Raw genomic sequence first — 21,306 nt, 5'->3', positions numbered from 1 at the left:
GCTAATTAAAAAGTTATTATTTCCCCCCCCAACACATTAAAAACCCTACAAAAGATCATCTTAATGCACAAAGCAGCACACAAGGCCTGCCTTGGAAAGGCCTGGTCCCGAAACACCCTGCATGTCTGCTCTCCATCCCGTCCGCACATTACGAAGCGGGGGGACACGCCGATGACGATGCCGTGCCGCCGCCGCCACGGGCCCACCTCGCCCGCCGGCCAGGGAGGGCTGGGGCCTCGCCAGCCAGCCGCCACCACACCACGCTATGTGCTGCGGCCTCCTCTCCTTAATCCCTCGTGGGGGCTCCTTGTCCGGGTTTCTTCCTGCCCCGCTCCCCCGGGCTGCCTGGGGTGTTTGTGCAAGGCGAGCCCCGGCCGGCGCCCCCGGCCCGGCCAAAGGGTGCCATGGCAGCGCCGTGGCTGCCCCGTCGCCATGGAAACCGCTAGGCTGCCAGTGCTCCAACTATCAAATCGTGGTGTTTTTAGTGGGATCATCCCCCCTGCCTCGAGTGCTAACAGGAGGCGTAGCTGCATTTATTTGCAGCACGGCGAGCGAGCAGGTTCACCAGGGGCACGCAGGGCCGGCTGCTGAGTAATGCCATCCGTGAGCGCAGCGTGCCAGGCGCTGGCAGCCCTTGCCCGGCCCCGGCCATGCGGCCTCTCCGGCAGAGCCGGCCGCGAGGCTCCAGGGTGCCGGGCAATGGGGCAGCGGCAAGGACTGTGATCGAGGCTGGGGCACGGGCCCGGCCTTTCAGCCTCGCATCGCCTGGGTGCGTCTGGGGAGATCCCTCTGGCTGTATCATCTTCCCTGCGTTTCGCATCCCTTCCCTGGGCAGACACCACAGCATATCCCAAAGAATGAGCCAAGCACCAAAGGCCCTACAATAGTAGTGTGGGTTTTTTTGCTTTTTTTTCTCTTACTGTGAGGCTGGTCTGTAAATGCTGCTGGGATGACTGCTTTTCGGCTTCAGCCCCAGGGAGGCTTGTACCAAGAGCTATCTGTAGCTAGACCGTGGGGCTAGCACGGGTGCTACAGCTCCAGTGGTTGCACCCGGGCACGGAAGGACACAGCCTTTGCATTTGGTCTCCAAGGGCCTTTTTCCCACCATTGAAACTCCCTACCTGAGAGTCTTCAGAGGCCGTTTATAAAATGAATCCTGAGAAATGTGTTCCTCTTTCTGCTGAAACATGCTGTTTCTCTGTCCAAACCTTGACGAGCAGAGCAGGCACAATGCGTGGTCATCGCTCTCTAGCAGGTCTAGATCCAGGCACCCCTGCTCCATCAGGACGGACAAGAAGAGGAGAAACTCTGTGCCAGCTTATTTCACACCAGCTGAGTACTCAGCCCTCAAGAGGGAGAAACCTCTCGTCTCTCTCTGGCACAAACTGTATCGCTTCAAGCTTTGACAGTTTCCAAAATGTTAAAAACATGCAACCGTGATTGGAAAGAGTGGGGGGAGAAGGAAAAGAAAACTATATTAAGATGTTACTTTCTACATTCCTAAAATATATTCATTGTGATTTGTCTCGCTCTTAATGCCTTGGATTTATGAGCTTTGGGAAGATTGAATTTAAAGAGAACAGGCTTGGCTAGCAATTTTAAGCTCTTTTCTCCACAAGACAAGAGGGGTGGCATAAAAAAGGCTTTTGCTGCTGCAATCACAGCATCATTCAGGTTGGGTGCTGCCATCCCAGACCTGTGTCAGTGTGACCGCTACATCACACCATTACCTTCGTTGTCTCTGTTGCTCCAGCTCTGTGTTATTGGAGACAGTTGACCCAAGGTTTTCATCCCAGCAGCAGAACCTGCTCATGGAGAAACGGCAACAGTTACCTGACAGCACAGCACAACCTCTGTCAGCCCATTAGGGTCAGAAAGTAGGCAGCTGTACACGCTGGGAAGCGTCAGGAGCACAACATAGCTGCAATTACACCATTCCCATTAGACTGGGTAAGGAAACCAGAGTAAATGCCATATTGCCTGCAGACCTTGAGCAAAGAGGTGTGCTTGGGAAAAGAAAGCATGTTTCCTAAGGATTGTGCAAGAGAAAATGGACCCAAATTTTTGCCAGAGGAATCTCAGGTCTATGCAGTTATTCCTGTTGCTTTTGCTGATTCTTTGAATTTCTGCGTGGCATGATTTTACCTCTCTTTCCCTGTTTCTTCACCCTCTCCCCACATCTTCCAAACAAGCAAAAAAAATAGAGGCAGGCCTCATCCATCCTAGCCACACTTCCAGCACCATCTCAGCCAGTATGCTAATAACAACACTGCAGGATGGAAGAGAGCAACCGAAACCTTAATAGTTGCTCTAAGAAGGTCGGCATAGCAACATCTCCAGAGAGCTCTCCATGGGGTCATTTCCATTTACTTTAGAATCCACTTGGGCTGCTAGAGTGCTTTAAAATGGACTCAGAAAAGCTGTTAATTAGGATTAGTAGCTCCAGGAACATCAAGCCACACTGCTCCAAGCTGAGCTATTTCTCTGAGACAACGCAGACCTCTTGACTACCCAAAGTGCAGGACACCACACTTCAAGGCAGACAGTTCTAGAGTTGGATGGCAGAACCATCTGGTTACCTCTGAGGGAAGGCTCCTGCTGTGCCAGCTGCACAAACCTGCAGCGTCTTTCCCATGATCAGATCACCCTTTGCTGGACTTGGATGTTTGGCAGATCAAAGATGTACCAACCAGCTGCCTGGGGTGTGGGAGAAGGCACAGGCCCATCTTACCAATACAAGTTGCAAGTGATGTGAAGGCCATTGGGCATATGATGGGTACCCCTGAGTGATCTTTGTAGATGATGCCTATGCCGTAAGTGGTCTGTAGGGCTCCAAGAGAAAGTTACTGCTGTAGACAAGAGATGGACACCGTAGACGTCAGGATGCTCTCTCAAGGCCAGTCACAAACCACAGGGACAAACAAGACAGATAGTCACTTGTGTTTTGTGATTGCTGGAATATGACTTTTATTCTAATGCCATAAGCTTCCTGCCCCTCATCAGTATCCAGCAAAAGAGGCTCACAGAGTGTAACATGTCCCTGGTGTGTGACAGTAACACAGAAAGCCAGCTTAACAATAGCTTTTGTCACACTCAGGAACAACAGACTGTGGGGAGAGGCTGAGCCATTTCAGGACTGTTATTGGGCTGATTTGTGCCTCTCGTTACTGACCCTGGCAAACCTTCCAAGGCAATCTTTTCGGACACCTCCTCCTTCCAAATGCAAGGTGAAACACAGCCCTTTCCTTCACATTATTCTGGTTTTCTTGGTGTTTTTATCCCCTCAGGGTAAAACACTGCCTGAGTCAGAGCTGAGTTTGAGACAAACCTTCACAACTGGGAATGGAGTACTAACTCCCTTGCATGCATGTCACTTCCTGGAGAAATACATTAGGTCTGGTCAAAGAAATACCCATGGCAGCACTTCAGGCATCCAGACTTGAATCTATGTTTCAAGACCATGCAGTTCAGGGCTGCTGGCAATCATGCTTTCAGCTGTGCCCAGCATAAAGTGAAAAGTCTTTTATCATATTGAAAACTGGACCAAGTCAATTCTAAGGCAGAATCTGAGCCCTCACCCTTCTCCCATTTTAGCCACTGAAATCCCATGGCCTGAAAGAGGATATATGACAGCAGTGACTTGCCAGGCCAGAAAAAAAGAAAACCCTACACAGAAGTTCAGTTTACATCTCAGACATGGTAGGTACAAGCTGTGCTCCTTGCCTTAATGGAGGTCTTATATTGCTCCTCTCACATAAGTATCCTTCACCAAGCAACCCTTCTTTCACAGAGCTTCAGCCAGCTCCGAGCAGTGTCCAACACAGACCAGCAGGTCAGGGGAAAAAGTCAAGGCAAAGTGCAGGAATGAAAAGCTGTAGGAAGAATTTAGTGAGCTAGAAATATCACACCTTAAAAAAGGAATATGCACAATGCTAGGTGACTAGGTCTGCAAGTGAGTTCAGATGTTGGTGCCTTGGCCAAGCAGAAAGACTAAACCAAAAAGCAGAAGGAACATCATGACTCTTGTGGAATGATCAGAAAGGCCCTGCATGCCCCAGCTGCCCAGTACCACAGGACCACCAAATCCTAAAAGCTCAGTGGAGAAATATGCTGGGTGTATTGAGGCATTTCTCATTAACTTCCCAAGATTTCTTAATATTCTGCTTCTCAATATATTCATATTATGGATATATTCAAATTACAGATGAGGGAAAAGCATCTCTCACTAAGCCATCCAGAGAACACAATGCAACAAAGCAAAATCATAACAGACAGGGAAACTTCTTGTGAGTCATCATCATCTCTGCTTTCCCTCTCCCCTTTCAACATTTTTGATAGCCCTGGGATTGTTCCATGCAGCCTGGAACCAGAAGGTACCTATTCCTGCTACAGGCATAAACTGCTTTACTCTAGAGGAAAGAAGAGGATTTTTAAACAAGGCTAGACTTTATTTTCATTTATATAGGTAATGGAAGGAAACAGCAGTTGCATCTTCAGTTTCTCTCTAGTAATGCACTTTGTACATGCTCAATAGAGTTTGATGGCCCTATTACACCATGTACATGAAATAAAACAACTGTCCCTGCCCCAAAACACTCACCATCATGCCACATACAAAAAAAAAAAAAAAAAAAAAAAAGGTGGATACAGCAAAGAGAAGACAAGAGCAGTTCTGATCAGTGCAAAAGAAGCCAGGGTGGCTACATATTTATGAATTCAAACGAAAGGAGAACAGCCCAACGCCTGTGGAGCAGAGAATGTTTTTGTCGAATGTTCAGATCTTTGTGCCCAAAACACAAGGCATTTTCTATGGCATCAACTTTGTTGTATCCTACCATTTATTCCAATTTTTGGCTTGATCATCAACTTTCACTGATCAAAAAGGAAGATTAAAAACTTTTTTCAGTCTGATATTTTAAAAAAACTTTCATGATTTCTTTGCCCAAGTTTGCAGAACAAATGCATTTATCCTTAAAAATAAGTTTTATTTGATCTGCATTGATATTCACAAAGTAATCCACTTCTCCCTGCTGAAGAGACTGAAATGTTTGTCGCAGAGACTTCAGATAAGCCATTAATACACGTTGCTGGTTTTAGGGATCATAAAGTCACCATTCTATGGGGACTACAGGTAGCCAACATTTCTACAGTGTTTAGGACTTGAATTTAAATTCAGTGCCAAAGCATGTGTTTGTATTAGGAGAAAATGTAGTATGTAGAATAGGGGCCACATCATTGAAATTCAGCTCATCATGTTTCTAATATGGTTTGCTAATTGGATTTTTCATGTCTCATGGAAGCTCAAAATTTGGCCAAAGGGAAGGTCCAGGCAGGGCCAGCATATCTCCTTTGAGGAAGCTGTGCTCTCCCACTTACTGCAGCAGAGTTCACAAAGACTTCAGCCTGGTGTTAAGGAGCTACTTGTTGGCTCCTACAGCTTTCCCAGTTATTACAAGCCTCCATCAGACCTTACCCTGCTCTACATCCATATGATGACCCCAAGAAGAACTGCCACCTTTGAACCTGAACTAGTGCCATAACATTTTGCCACCAACTGGCTCTTGCAGAAACAGTTTTCACCTGCTGATTACCTGGGCTCTTCTCCAGCAGAGGGTTTGTCCCTGTGACTCTCCAAATTGCCAGGTCAGGAGAGAGCTGTGGTGCTGCACATGATGGTTGTTCAGGTTAGGGCACTGGGGTGTATAGAGCACTCTGTATTTCACCTTCATGGACCGGCCAGAGCTCCAGATTCCCCAGAAGACCTCCTGGGGGAAACAAGAGTGGCTCAGCGAGGTCTTAAGGGAGGAGACAGGTATATGGCTGACACCTCCAAAGGGTCTAAACTGAAGAACAAATGACTTGATTCAAGCATTGAGATCCTGCGTTAACTTTTTATCTAGTTAATGTTACCAGTTTGCTCAGGAGAAAGCACACTGCTGGGCCAGCCAAAGCCAGCTCTGAGGAACTCTGATGTGCACAATGGTGTAGGAAAGCAGGTAAACTGTAGGAAAGCAATGTGCGTCCAGAATATGTTGCGTAGGTGACACAGCTGTGGGGGCACAGGTAGTCCAAACACTGGTTACCCCCTCTTCCATACAAACAGCATAGGAAGTACCTAACTTCTCTGGGGCAGTCAGGACACAGCCAAGCCTTCCTTGAGCCCAAGGTGGGACATAGTCCCTAACAGGAGCTGCTCAGTGACTTCTCTCCTCATCCCAGGGACTGCTGCATTGTAAAGGGAGGTTTTTGTATTGCAGAATTTATTTTTGCTACAGCTGGGAAATGTAATCAAAGCAAATGCAATAGCTCAGGAGGAATGAGAGTAGGATTAGACATTCGTATGAATAAGAATAGCTTCTGCACTTCAACGTGCTGTGATAAAAATAAAAAGGACCTTAGTTCTCATGTGCCAGGGCAGAAACCTGATCTCTGAGCAAGGTGCTAGAAAGAAATTTCCTCTCCTAGTAACAGTCACCAGCAGTCCATAACATGGGGTTTAGTGGCCACTAGCCACTGCTAGTGGTCATTGTGGGAGGCAAAGCTCACCGGATAACCCATGGGCTTGTTCTGGAGCTGCTGGAGTAGAGAGGGAAATGCAGTGGATTGCAGGCAAAAAAATGAAACAAGTACATCACTCCCTTTCTCTTTGCATTTCTCTGCTAGATCTTCATCCCTTACAATCAGTGAGTTTCTGTACTGGGTTCCAGGGTTCCCCTTGCTTGGTTTGGTTTGTTTCTGTGCAGTGATGGATCACTGCCACCTCTCATCTCCTCCACTCCCACCAAGCTGAGCAGCCAAACTCTAATGGTTTTAGCCCCAGCTGATTAATAAAGTGGCTTGAGACTGCTGATTTCTTTGGACCATTAAACCTTTCCCCCCACGACTGGTCATTAATCCCCTAAAGAGTCATCTTAGATGAGGCAGTTGTTAGCCCCATCAATCCTTTTTAAGGCCTCCATTTGCAACAGAAAGGAGCAGGGAAGGGGGGGATGCAGTTTGTATTTGTCAGGCAGTGCCATCTGTTCCCTCCAGCTACAGCCCTTACATGCTGGAGCTTAGTCTTACCACAGAGGTGAGGGCTGTCGCTCTGTAGCCTGAACCACCCACCAAAGAGCAAGATACTACCGCACTAGACATCTGGGCTATTAAACAAGACCAGAAGTAAGCGCTGGCATTTGTTTCCTTAATTGCAGTGCTTCTGGTTGGGGCCAGAAGGCATCTAACATATGGTTACTGTAGGGATACCTGCCGTATCAGTTTCAGCAGAAATGCTTTCAAACAAACAGGTTTAGTACATGAATTACCCAGAGCATTACTACCTATAGTCCTAAGGCAGCCCCCTTGTTTTCTTAGCTTCTGTTTCTAATCCCAGTGTTTGCATTATTAAAACAGTCCACCTCTTCAACCAGAAGACTGTATTTGCCTTCATGATGACTCTGGAAACTGGCATTTCTGTCACCCCAGCCTCCCCACCTCCACTTTCAGCCTCATCCCCCATTGTCAGCACATTCTTCCTGATTATATTCCCTTAGCTCTTCTGGAATTTGTGCTGTCCCTGAATCACATTACCATGAGCCATGCTTATGGACTTGGACTGGGAATGGCAGGAGCAGAGTTGTCAGATCTCACATTGTACCCTCCAAAGCTCCTCCTGGGATGCAGCATGGGAATCAGACTTGCCAAATCACAGTCAAATAGTTCTGGATTTTCAACTGAAAATTCACAGCTATTTTTCCCTCTCCTACCTCTGGACAGTTACAGCTTTTGAACTGTGGATTTTATGTCCTTGTTGGGTTTCAAATGTGAGTGGCATCAGTTCATCTGAGGAGGGAAGTGAAAGGGATTGTTCTCCACCATAACTTCAGGCTCTGGCTGTGCTTAGGTTTAGAGAATGCTTACGAATGGTGTGTGTTTAACATCAGGTTTTACAGAGGCACTATCAGGTCATGTAAGCCTGTAGCTGGAACCAAGCTGCATCGGTAGGAATTCACACAAAGCAAACTCTGCCCTGCTCCAGTCTGCACCCCTGCACATTGCCCTGCTGCTAGCAGTCTGCTGAAGCAATCTTAGAAAGAAAGGGAGGGAGAGTGTTGGTTCACAAGCTAGGCTATGGACTACAATTATCTCTGCAACTAGTTGTGCCAAGGTTGGTGCTGTTGAATCCCCATGTTCAGGCAATATCAGAGGATATAACTTCAAAATTTAAATTGGTAGCTTGGGTAAACCAGGATGCTATGGCTCCCACAGCATGTCCAAGAGGGGCAACAAGAGAATAAACCCCTGCCACTAGCATAGTTTGGAAGAGGACATCTCCATTCTCTGCCAAAGAGCTGGTCAGTGCTATGTTCCTCATTAGACTTCCCATGTGGCTGTGACAGTAGTGCTTCATCTCTCTATGACTAGACTGACTGCTATAAATTGGAGATGCCAATGACAGTTCCATCATTTCTATGGCAGACTTCTAAGGGCTTCAAACACATCTTAGATGAACAAGCAAAACCCTTGTATGTTCTCATCAGAGGCCCTGGTGTGCTGCTTTACTATCAGCGCAGTCCATGACTTGGCACACTAGCCAGCACTCACCAGGTTAATGTGAACACAGGTTTGCAGAAATCATTTTGGCTTTAGCAATGGCTTGGCTGGTGCTGAGTGCACCACACTCAGCCAACAACAGCTGGGCTCCATGGGGAGCGGGAAAAAAAGAAAACAACCATACATGCATGCAAAAACCATCAGTCAGGCTCCTTTTAAATGACTAATGCAGTGCACAGTGGAAGGCTTTTCTATTCTCAAATCTTCACATGATTATATAAACCTTAACTCATCCAAGCTACTGAGGGCCTGTGTTTGTTTGTGGGCATTAATAGCTGCTGTGGTGTTCTAATTAGACCAGAGAATGAAGAGTCCCACAGGGAAACAGGGGAAACCCCACATCACTCAAGTCATTTAAACATTCAGGAAGGTAAAACACAGCAGAGAAGTTCTGGAGGGAGCAGTACTCACGGGAGGGAGGGGTTACGGCCACTGCAGAAGTTGTTTCTGCCTCTCTTGAGTCCATCAGATTAATTATGATTATTAATTATTTAGGATGCTACAGTAATAATTAGTTCTAAATAATCATCTCAGCCACTGAAATAGCCCCATCCAGCCCCCGAGGATCTCACAGGGCCTCACAGATTCCCAGGCAGTCTCTTCCCTCATTACCTGTGGTCTTAGACTCCCTAATGCACCCTTGCAAAAGCAAAGGCTGGTGACACAGCAGAAGGGACCATGCCAGCCAAGGTCCAGCCACCCATCAGATGTCTGAACTGGGGCCTGGGGTGGAGGGTCGTGGGAGCTATTTCCACATGGGAGGGAAGAAGGGAGCAGGTGGCTCAGATGCCAGCAGCTTTCCTGGGGGTGCTCACTGGGTGCCAGCCAGCATCAAGCAGTGAAAGACCACGAGGACCTGCTGAGCCAAAGCTTCTCTGGGGACAACAGGGAGCTATGGCCTTGTTGCACTGGCCCTGTCCTCTAGCCCTTTCTTGAGCACCTGTCCGAGAAGAACTTGAGTGTGATCCCAAAATCATCCCCAGAGCACTGCTTTCCCCAAATCCATCACCCATTTTTGTGCTGGAGTTGCCCATGGCCCATCCCAGCGGCACTCATACTTGTAGCATGCTGCTGTGATTTCTCTTCCTGCTCTCTCCGGCACATGAGGTTCATGCCAGAGGACAGGAATGCACAGCTTCCCTCCTTTCCGTCATATCAAGTGGCACCTCATGACTGAAGATTTAACTCAGCCAAGAGTTAACAGTTTTTACAATGCCCGCACCCTGAAGAAAAACTGGTGGACTCACAGCATCAGGGAACCCACTCTGAAATCAGCTCTCCCCCTCTGCGTCCAGCCTCTCCTTCCTCACCCAGGCAAATCCTGACTGCTGCCTGGCTCATCAGCCCAGCACTTGGAGTGACCAGCAGGCTGTGTTGCCCAGCCTCCCAGGGGTTTGCATAATGGGGAAGTGTCACAGATTAGAGACAAGAGAGCAGTGACTACAGTATAAAAGCAAACTGAATAATTAAAGAGAGGAGCTGTTCCTCGCAGAGAACAAAATGAAAGAATTGTGTGATTTGAGCAGAAGTGACCTTTACACTTCATTACAAGGAGGTGGCATCCTTATAGGGTTATTAATATTTCCAGCTGAATTAGCTTGGGTTAAAAATGGCTCAAAGGAATGAACAGGGAGACAGAGAGCATGCACAAAAATATACTATACTGTCTTTCTCTCCTCCTCTTTACTTTTTACCTTTTTTTTTTAATTTGTTGAATTAAAAGCAGAAGAGATGAATGGTGAGGACTGCCCCCTGGGAATATGGCTTTGTCAGAAAGGGTGAGAGCCACAGAGTGACCTGGCTGAGAGCTTTTCCCTCCACACAGGCTGTGCTTCGACAAGAAGTCTGCGTGTTGCCTCTGTGGCTGCTTCCCCACATTCTCTTCCAGGGGAGGGAGCATGTCTTCATTCACCAAGGTGCAAATTCACTTCGACACGTCATGGAACTGACTGGTCAGGATGTTTTGAGCAGGTGGTGGAGTTTAGTACTGCTGTGGTTGAGTCCATGTGGAGTCACCAGCATCTTCCACAGCATCATAGGTCTCATGCTTGCTCTCACAGTTACTGTTCATATCCATCTTGGCCAAGCAATTCTCCTCTCCGCTGCCCCACCGAACACCTTCCCAATCTCATCAGCAGGGAAATGGACAACTCTGCTCAACAAGCTTCACCCCATCACACTCTGCAGGCATTTACACCCTGATACAAGGAAGGGACATATCTCCTCCTTCCCAAATGAAGACAAAGCCAAGGATTATTTCAGCAGAGGACAGTCTGTAAAATGCCACTGAGAGCAGAGCTCCATGCTGTAGCTGACAGAACTTCCTACACACCAGAAACTCTTTTTTCCCAAGGAGAACACAGAAAGCAACCTTAACTTTAGCACATCCCAGCAGAGGCAGGCCCATGCAGCCTTACAAGAGCATGACAGGCAATAATGTCCCAAAGCACTGTGTGTTTAGATGAGCAAAGCTGAACTGGGTGATCTGAACCAAAAACAAAGTTGCAGTTTTGTTGCTCAGAGCCTCAAGGTGTACTCAGTTGTGCTTTTTGCTCAGATCACTCAGTCTCATATTAGACCCACTGCTGTCTTTGCAGATGCAAAAGTGCTGCCACGCTCATGGAGGGGTTTCTTGCAAATTTAATGCAAAAAAACAAAACAAAAGAGAGTTTAGGCTTTGAAGCCACCATGAAATGGACAGAGTGACAGCTGTTGCTCTGATGGCTGCTGAATCACAGCCCCTCACTTATTCATAGGCCTCCCCAGGGCACTGGCAGCTGAGCAGATAACAAATGCCAGTGACCATCTACTCTTACCGCCACAAGGTGGTGTTATCCTGGCTGTAAGGGAGACACAGAGCAACTAAATGACATACCATCAGCTGCACCAGACTAATGTATCAGAGGCAGGCGGAAGACGCAAGACACCTCACCAACCAGCCATTGCCTCCAGCACCATCTGAGTGTTGTCCCCAGCAAACACACAGGTTCTAGTCTCTTGCCCTACAAGATTTAGCTGGTGTTCATTACTACAGCTGAGCTGCACATGGCCTTTAAAACTACCTTCACTGTGAAGAAGGGCAATGCTCTTATGACCATGGAAAGGGGAAAACAGGCGCAGAGGCAATGGAGGACTTGCCTGAGTTCTGAACAGAGCAGAGAAATGTCCCAGGGATGGAGGCCAAGACACTGATGCTCCAGAGAGAGGAACATGAGGAGATATTGCAAGCCAAAGAACAGCCCAAGTTTTTCATTTTTTGCTGGAGGCAATTGCCCATAGCCAGCTAGAACAGGTTTGGTGGTGAAAGGGAAGAAAATGCAGACTTAAGCTGTCCCTGATGCTAGGAGAAGGCATGAATGTTAAGGGAGGGGAAGGGGAGAGGCTGAGCTAAACTTCCCCCAGGCTGGGTCAGGGAGGCAGGAATGCCATGCAGGTGAGCTCCACCACTCTTCTGTTCCCAAGAGAATCCCTCCCAGGCCATTTCAGTCTGGGTTGGGCTCCTGAAGGAAGCGGCAGCCTCCCGGGGCAATTATTTCCCTCGTTGTGGTGCCAGGGAGCTCTCCCTGCCTCACTGCTCCTCAGGCTGTGTCCACTGCCCTGAGTATGCAGGGACAACTTGATTCATGTTCCCCACACTGAAATAGTGCTAGGAACCTTCTGCCTAAATGTGGTTTGGGGCATGGAGAGGGAGCCCTTCATTCCTCCTGAAAGCACTGCCTGGCTCTCTTTGGCCAAGAGGAGGTGCAACAAGCTGGGCTGGCTAGCTGAAAGACTGATGAGCCTCACACCTTTGTTCATCTCTCCCTTGTGATTTCCCAAGCCTCCCCAGTCACGCTCCTGCTCTTCGACCAAGCGAGTTTCATAGCCAGCAAGGATCCCCTTGAACCTTTCAGACTAAGAAAGCTCCTGCACATAGAAAGAAGGTAACTTCCACCAAACAACTTCTCTGGCTAATCACACTAACAACAGCTGCTCTGCTCCTGTCCACAGGCTGGGCAGGACTGCAGACTGCTCAGCTGAGTGGTAATGGATGGGAGCTGGACTGCCTTCTGGGGGCTGTTACAAACTGCTGCCACGTGCATTCTACCTCATCCAGCAGGGAGCATCTAACAGGGCTGTGCTGCATCTCCCCCTTTTGCTAATTTGTCCTTCCAAGGGACAGGGAGCCTGTGTCCATATAAAAACAGCATGATTTTCTTTAGAAGCTGTGCCTTCAGCACATACATGAACCCTCAGCTCCTGACACTAGTAACAGAACATATTCCCACTGTTTGTTTGACCTCCATATATGAAGAGGGAGGCAAAGTCTATCCGGAGTCCTTCTGCAGTCCCAGGATTGTTACCTTGATTCCAGCCAGATGAGAGCTGAGTGTGGCCCAGGGTGCATCCACAGACTCTGGAGCTGTACAGCTAGCAAAAGTAGGAATCAGTTGGCAGGATCGCCATTATCTGTGATGATTCACAGGCCACAGAGATCACAGCTTGACTTGTAGATGTCACTGGGACCTGGCATTTAAGGAAAAACATCCTATTTATGAAGTGGGATGAATTAAGATTGCTGAGATATAGCACACATGGGAGCTGCTGCCTGCTTTTCAGAGCATAATGACTCTTCATACGCCATGCAGGGCTGCAGGACTCCTCCACAGGGCTTCTCTGCAGGGAGGCCACATGGCGCCGCTAGCCGGGAAAGGGCCACCCAGACAGGGTGTGCAGAGCTGGGTCTCTCAGTCACAGTCAAATGGGCTGGCTTTCTAAACAGCTTCCTGGGGCTAGCTCACACTGTGCTGCTGCTGCAGCTCATTTTTTACATAAGTCTTCTCTCATAAAACAAACCAGAAGTGACTGTTTGGACTAGATATGTTTTCTGTGAGAACTTTCACATGGGCTGAAAAAGCAATGGTTTTCAAATGAAAAGCCCATGGGCTTGTTCCAGTGCAATTCCACTGAGCAAGGAAAGCTCAGTTCTCCATGGAGCTGTCTCAAAGATGAGAATCTCTGAGGTCTAATACAGACTTGAGCTTACAGGGAGGCCTGCCCCCAGCAAGGCTACTGATAAAATCTCTGTCCTGATTGGTTATTTTCATGATATTTATGAGAATTTCATTCAGTCCCCTGTCATATTTAGGTGACATTAGCTGACAGGGTAAAATGTTATTGAAGAGGGATATGGAGACAGGTAGACAGAAAAATAGTCTATGTCTCTTTTGGTTTGCTTCAACTTTTAATACTCAAACCTGTGACTGATCTGAAAGGACCAGAGGCAGCAGCAATCCCAGCTGCCTGGCTGTGACCCACTAGGAAACACAACTGGGCATCACAGAAAAAGAAATAAGCAAGCAGCAGAAAAGAGAAGAAAGAGCGAAGGGTTAGGACAAGGAGATGTGAGGTGCTGAAGACCCTTTGCTCACCTCAATTACCAAGCCCCAGTTTAATTCCACTAACACAGAAAGCAGTAACAGCAATGGTTCATTGTCTGAACACTGTGGTGTGAGACTTGGTACCAAGACTAATACTCTCAGGTGGAAAGTAATTTTTTCCTTGCTTCAACAGCAATTTTGCTCTATGTTCAATAGCTTATGCTTATTATCCAAATTCATGCAGCCCTCCCATCCCTCCCTCTCTGCCTACTCATACTCACCCACGCTCCTTCCACGAATGGCTCAGGATGAAAAGGGAATCAGGATTCAGAGAGACACAAGGAACATTTACAAGCTGCACACCATTTCACCATCAGCCTCAATGGCCACATTAGCACCTCCAGTTTGCATTTAGAGGCTGGCCAGGATTTGGGATGAATCGCTAAGAGATTCATGCCTGCCAGTGCAGGCAGGTGACAAGGCACAAAGCAAAGCCACACTAGCTCTGCTACAGTGGCTACTGTTGGCTGGATATTGCAAGGCTGGATTTGTCTATGGACAAGGCAAGTTTCCTGACTTCTGCCCGATGCCTTGTCCATAGGCTGCAGTGCACTACCCAGTCCTGAGTGGTCACTGCAGCAGACCTAAGAGATGTCCTGAATATGGCCCAGGATAAGGAGGTACCTCGGTCACCAGGGAAATGTAGGAAGGTGGGAGACACGCAGCTCTGCCCTATTTGCAAGGGAGCCAGAGTCATTCCCATCCAGGAGCAGCAGTAAAATTGGGATTGCCTTAAAATCTGCATCTGTTTCTGGGCTGAGTGAGATGTGAAGGCACAAATCTGCAAAGCTCTCCAGCAAAACACCCCTGCAGCACAGGGACACTGGTGCTAGCACCACCGGCCATCAGGGACCAATGAGGGACAAGCTAACCAGGTTTGGATGAAAAACTAAAGCCAGACTCCTGCTCTAACCCAGCTGCTGAGCAGCAATATAGGGGTGTGCGTCACCACAAACATCATCCTGTTTCCATGGAGACCAGATTAACAGTGTGGCCAAGAGAAACTGCGCTCCTAATCTCCCCCAGAGAAAAGAGCTTGCTGATACAAGGGACTTTCAAACTTCTTTAATCCAAAGTCAGGGTTTTCCTTTCCATGTTCTTTCTAATCCTGCTAGTGCTTACTACACAAGCCCGAACCCAGGGCAATAGCATCGAGGAGTCCAGGTACCCACAGCCTCCACAGTTCCTTGCTAAAATAGGATCTGCCCTCCCCTTTTACAGAAGTTTGGCTGTCTTAAAAGCTAATACTCAGGTGCCCCAGCCCATCACATTTAAGTAGTCTGCAAAAAGATAAATGCATTGGTGTGCTCGGACCACGTTCTGGTGCCAGGACTATGCACTGAGGATGGACACCACCATATTTATCAGCAAAAAGATCCAGCTCTGGTTGTTTATATGGAATCAGACATTTTATTGACTTTCTTCCCCTGACCTTTTGCACTTCTTGCTGTGTCGTACCCCAGGTAAGAGCAGATGTCGGAAGAGCACCAGATGATTTCCCCAGTGCAGTTTATTTGCACAGTTTTAGCTAAGGACTTGTTGGTAATCAGCTTCCACAAAGCTAAGCTTGACCACTATCACTGCGAAGAAGCTCCCTGCTATATCCCTAGCCTCACCTGCATTTTGGTTGTGTTGAGTTTGTGCCTGTGCCCATGAAGAAGATGAGGAGAGTAGCTCCTTCACAGAGCATCCCTGGGCAGGCCCTAGTGAGTTCAGGCAGCCTGGCGGGAACAGCCACACAGCAGCAGGCAACCTGCAACCAGACCCCCCCTGGCTGGACTTCCATGTTCCGTTCCAGGCCAAGGCAAGGCCTTGGTGATTGGAGTCCAAAACAATTCCCAACCTAGTGGTAAGAAGTCTAAATCCTTGATGAGAAGTTAGTGCTGGAATGGTGAGGGCTCCTGGATTTGGGTTGTGGACTTCAGACTACATGGGCCAAGAAATCCTCTTGTGCAAACCCTAGCCTTCCCCAGGGGAACCTCCTCCGGATTCCAAACTTAATGCTAGTTTAGAGATTAGGAATACGATTACCCTGTCTCCTACCTTTGGCTGCCCTGCAAACACAAGTACAGTAGAATGAAGTCTGCTTCTCCTTCAGATCTTTTTGGCTTGGTCTATCCATTTCCTGATGGACAACTCATCTCCAAACGCTTCACATGTTCTCCTCAGCCCTCCCTGCCCGTCTGAGGCAGGGCCCTACATTTCAAAGCATCAGGCAGGGGCTGTCACTGCACAGCGTTTCTTGATTTTCATGGAATTCATCGTGATTTAGCCTCAGCAACTCCTCTAAAACTCCAGGCCGATCGGACACTGCATGCAGTCCTCCATGCTTGCTGTATTTCCATCGGGGCGCACTGAGTGCTGTGGAAGTTGCTCGTACTCTGCTCCAGCTGTGCTGAGTCAGAGGCATGTGGAACAGCTCTGGCTGCTGAACCAAACAAGACATTTAAGGCTTTGCTGCCTTCCTCTTGCTTGCAGGAGTTAAAAGGAATGTGACTACTTGCTTTCTCTTCCCTTCACCCCAATACTTTGTCAGGAGATTCCTGACAAAGTTTGACAGTGCCAGAGAGATGAAGAAGGAGAGAGCAAGACTGGGAAAGTTCATTTCAATCTCGATTTCATTCTTGTTCTCCTCACCAGAGGAGTTGATGATGTGCTGCACATCCAGAGGCATAGTCGTGGTTACTGGCTTGCACAGCCCTTGCCCCAGAGGGTTGGATCTTGTAAATCAGTGGTAATACAAGGTGTCACCTGAGTCAGCCCTCTGGCCCCTCCCCGGGATACTGTAGGTGCTGAGGCTTTTCTTGGCAGTCAATACACGTGCAAGCTCCAAGCTTCCCAAAACACAGCTCTAACACAGGCACAATATGTATTTGGAAAGGGTCAGGCTTCAGTCCATCTGTGTCCTGCAGCTACGGGCAATGAAGAGTTGGTTTCCTCTCCAGGCTCAAAGAAAGGATATCTTTAAAGAACCAGACTCCTCTGATCAGCATCTTTGATTTTAAGACAAGAGCTCTGTTGTGGGCTAGAGCTGGCATTTGGGATAAGAGGGAGCAAAAATATATGCAGCAGATTTTGGGACAGGGTTTAGTACATCTACTTCCATGGGCCTCTTTTGATTTAAAGATTCCTGCAGTTTTCCTCACAGCTGTGCAAGGCAGCTGGAATTCAGCAGAAATGGAAGCAAGGGGCAGGCTAAAGCAGAGTGCTGCAAAGGCTGTATTTACAACAGCTCCTTCTATAGGGTTTGACTGGCCAAGTGATAGGCCCCTGGTTGCTGCCTTGCATCCATGGCCACTCCAGGGCAGACAACCATGACTATTTCATTTGCACGGGTCCCAAAACTCTTCCAGGTCACCCCTCCAGCCAGTCTCTGACACTAGCCCTGACTACCAGAACCTGAGATAAAAATGCAGGACATTTTGCATGCAGAACATGCAAAGGAGGTTTTATTGTCAGCAATGAGGCCACGTCTAGAGGCCCACAGGCCATAATTGAAGACTTCCAGGAAGGATGATCTGCAACATAGTGGTGTCTGCCTGGAATCAGCCCCTCATTCCTTCATCCAGCTGGGAGGTCTGGGCAGTGTAGGCAAGAGGAAGGAGTAGGAAAGAAGCTGGCCTAAAGCATGCCACAGAGGGAGAGGACATGGCAACTGTCTTCTTACCTGTGACCTTTGGGCACCTCAGTTGTCCTTGCAGAGCACTCAGGACAGGAGCAGTGCGGGTGGGAGGCTGAAGTGGTCAAGGCGCTCAGCATGGCTGGGCACCTCAGGAATTTTCTCCCACTCGCAGGCAGGGTGTCTTGCAGGGGGAGGGCACACGGGGGGACAGCTTTGCTGACTTGGCCCCAGCTGTCTGGCCCAATGTGTCTTCAAGAGGGTCTGTCACGTTCCACCGCTGTGGCTTGCTTTTGCTGGAGGGCAGGAGCTCAGCTATGGAGAGGCAACCAGAGGGAGGAAAGCGGGAAGAAGAACGGGCAGATGAGATGAATAGGTAGCGTGAGGATAGTAAAGGAGGACAGTTGGCCTAGAAATCTCAAAGATTCATCGGCAAGAAAAAAATGAAGCTAATTCCAAAACACGCAGTTCCTGCTGAGCCCACAGGAGTGGCACCGCATTCCACTGCGCCAGCTCCCACCTGATCCAGCAGCTCCCGCATGATGCCTTGCTGGTGAGCAGGAGTGGTGGCCAACACCTGGCCACAGTTGGTAGCTGCCAAAGCCCTTCATTTCAGCGTGGTTTAGAGTCAAGGAAAAGCAGGCGGCTGCAGGAGCATGGCTTTCCCCATGCACCGGCTCTGCGTGATGGGGAAGCTGGCCAACTTGCAATGCACCATGCTAGCAGCGCAAACCCGCAGACCTGAGCCCTACAGAGCCTCTGCACCCCTGGCAGCAGGCAAACAGGGCTGAAGTGGACTGAAGAGCCTTGTCTTGGCCTCTGTACACCAGGTGTTTTTTAATGTTGTCATTATCCAAGACGCTAAACCCCACCAAAGGATCTGGGCAAGAGTCTTAGTACTGTCTTAATGCAGTTATCCCAACAGCTCTGGGGAGGCCAGAGCTGAGGCTTTGCCAGCAGGGCCACACCAAACACTAAAGAAATAGCCCAGCCATCACCCAAGCGATTTAGGCTAAAGGATTTTTTTATTATTCAGATCCTCTCATGCATCACATCACAGGAACTGTTGTAAGGCATTTCAGTACCAGAGAAGTCACACCAATCCATGCTGATGACCTGAGCAGGGTCACCCAGGAGGTCTGTGGCAAGGCCAGAAAGCTGAACACGCATCTCAGCTCAGTGTTTTTTCTCCGCAGATGAGGGCTCCACACAGACACTTAGCACTGGTATTTTCCACAGATGGCATCAGCAAGCTAAGTTGTTTTCCAAGGTTGCCGGCAAATATGAAGGGAAAGATAAAGCCAGAGGGAACATGGGAACGGGGAGCAGACTGTGCTTTCCAGGCTGACTGAGAAGAGGGGTAACAAGGAAGAAAACATATTGCTTTAATTCTCTTCCAGTCATCACCCCCCGCCATCCACAGGCCTCTCTCTCCCAGTATAGGAAGGACTGTGCTCACTTAATCCTCCCCACACATATTCACACTCCTCCCTTCAGAGCCTGGAGCTTGACTTGGAGAAGTGAAAACAGCCACTACGAAGTCAAATCTAAGTGTCAGATTCCCATTTAACCAACTCTAATTGCCAGCTGAGCAGACGGTTAATCTCTGAGAACGTGCTGTGATAAGGGTGTTGCAGAGTCCCCATAATTGCTAAAGAGCAGCCATCGAGGATGCCAGGAATTGGCCAATTCTCTCTAGCTTTATTTTTTTTCAGTTTTGTGAATTTGCAAAGAGCTTTCTTTGACCAAAAGCAGCCAGTGCAGGATCTCTCAGAAGTTCCATGGGGTTGAAGAGATTATATCCAGGCTGGCTAATACTGTGTAGGCAGGGAGAAGAAAACAGGGAGGCAGCAGCAGGGATCCCACTGTTGCCTGAGCCCACTATGGGGGAGGAGTCACTGGAAAGGCTTCGGTATTACGGCTCTGGACATGAAGCGGAGAGAAGGCTGCAGTCAGAGGTGACTCCCTGAACATCCCAGCAAGGCAGTACTGGCCCTGAGTACAAATCACATTCAATTTCCAGCTCCTCAATGGCTCTATTGAGCAATAAATCAGCTTCACAGCCAAGCTGGCTGAAACACTCAAGTTTGCACAGCCATCTTATTCAGCACTGAGAAGTTAAACTCTTCTTGGTTAGGCCACCAGGCTGGGAGGAGTCAGCCATCCAAATCCCTTCAGCATGCACCAGCAAAAAAACAAAACAAAAACAAAACAAAAAAATCCACCTCCCACCCACAAGACAGGAAGACTGCAGATCACCTGCATGCCTCCTTTTGTTTAGGTATTTTTCTCAGCTGTGGAAGAGGAATGCAGTGGGCCAAGAGCTCAGCTAGTATGATTAGCTCTCTAATTTACACCCCTGCAAACAACCAGGCCTCTGTCTAGTTCAATGCTGATCTACATATACAGGCAGCAGAGCTCAGTTCACAGCACTTTGCTACCTTGGCAGCTGTTTAAAGGTTGGGTTCCTCTCCAGACACCTCATGACCATCCCTCTATTGCTGCTTTTAAGTTGCAGCGTAGCAACACTTCTTTGAACTGACCATAAAAGCAGAAGTCTTCAAAGCCACCAAAGGGATCAAGGGACTCACAGTCTATCAATTTTAATGGTAGCAGGTTTGTTCTTCTTTAAAGAGAGTTCCTAAGAGTCTGAATATAGTCATATTATACATGCAGTAATGCTAAAGCACTGCAAGCTTCACACACCAGCCCCGACCTGCCTGGCCGCCTCTGGGTAGCAGTAGGAAACCCAAGGGGGTTTGGGCTCTTTGCTGTGACTGGCAGTTGAAAGCTGGAGCAGCTGAGCAGCAGGAGAGCAAAGAACTGGAGAAAATAGGATGGAAAAATCATGGAAAGACCATCTACTTTGGCCCTATGCCTTAAGACAGGCTAGATGGAAACTCAAGAGAGCTGGTTCCCACCCCTGCTCCTCCAGGGAATTTCATCCAGTGATTCCTACACAGAGCTCATGAGTTCACACAGGCTAAAGCCCCTCTTCCAGAAGGACAACCGTACCAGGTACAAGGGCAAAGAATGGCAGCAAGTGCCCCAGCAGGGGCTGGGCTGAAGACACCTCTCTGCTCTCCCACTGAGACCCCACTGCTTGATCAGAGCCCAGAACTCACCAGCCAGTGTCAGACACACAGAAAGCTTGCTCTGTTCCCAGACTACCCTTTTTCCTCAGGGATTTTCTCCCAGGAGAGGAGGGAGGAGCTTTTCCTCCCCTCTGGCATTTACTAGCCCCTTTCCCATAAGCATCAGCCAGCCTAGGTCTCTTGGCTCTGTCATGAGCAGGACAGTGCAGCCACACTGGCTGTCAGCTGCTCTGGGCACCCCTTGCCCATCCCATTGCTAGAGCTACCCATATAGATGTAAAACTCGGAGAATCGAGTGATTTGCCTAGGTCCCACAGTAAACCAGTATGCTCTACATCCCAGGCACGTACCCTAACCTAGCCACGAGCCACAGCACCCACTGCGCCTGCAGCTCCACCACCTTAGGCCTGTAAGTGGCTCTCCATCTCGCAGCCCATCCCTCCCTGTTATTCCAGCCCTGGTCCTGCACCTGGCAGACACCAAGCAGCATCACAGTGTTATACTAGCTCTTACGCTGCCTTAGCACTGGAAATCAGTGCACCTGCTCAGCTGGAGTGGCACCAGGGAGTTAACAGCTTAG

The sequence above is a fragment of the Apteryx mantelli genome, chromosome 13, assembly GCF_036417845.1.
Source record: "Apteryx mantelli isolate bAptMan1 chromosome 13, bAptMan1.hap1, whole genome shotgun sequence".
In the NCBI taxonomy this organism is placed as follows: domain Eukaryota; kingdom Metazoa; phylum Chordata; class Aves; order Apterygiformes; family Apterygidae; genus Apteryx; species Apteryx mantelli.
The sequence above is the reverse complement of the archived record's forward strand: the minus strand, read 5'-3'. Positions refer to the sequence as shown.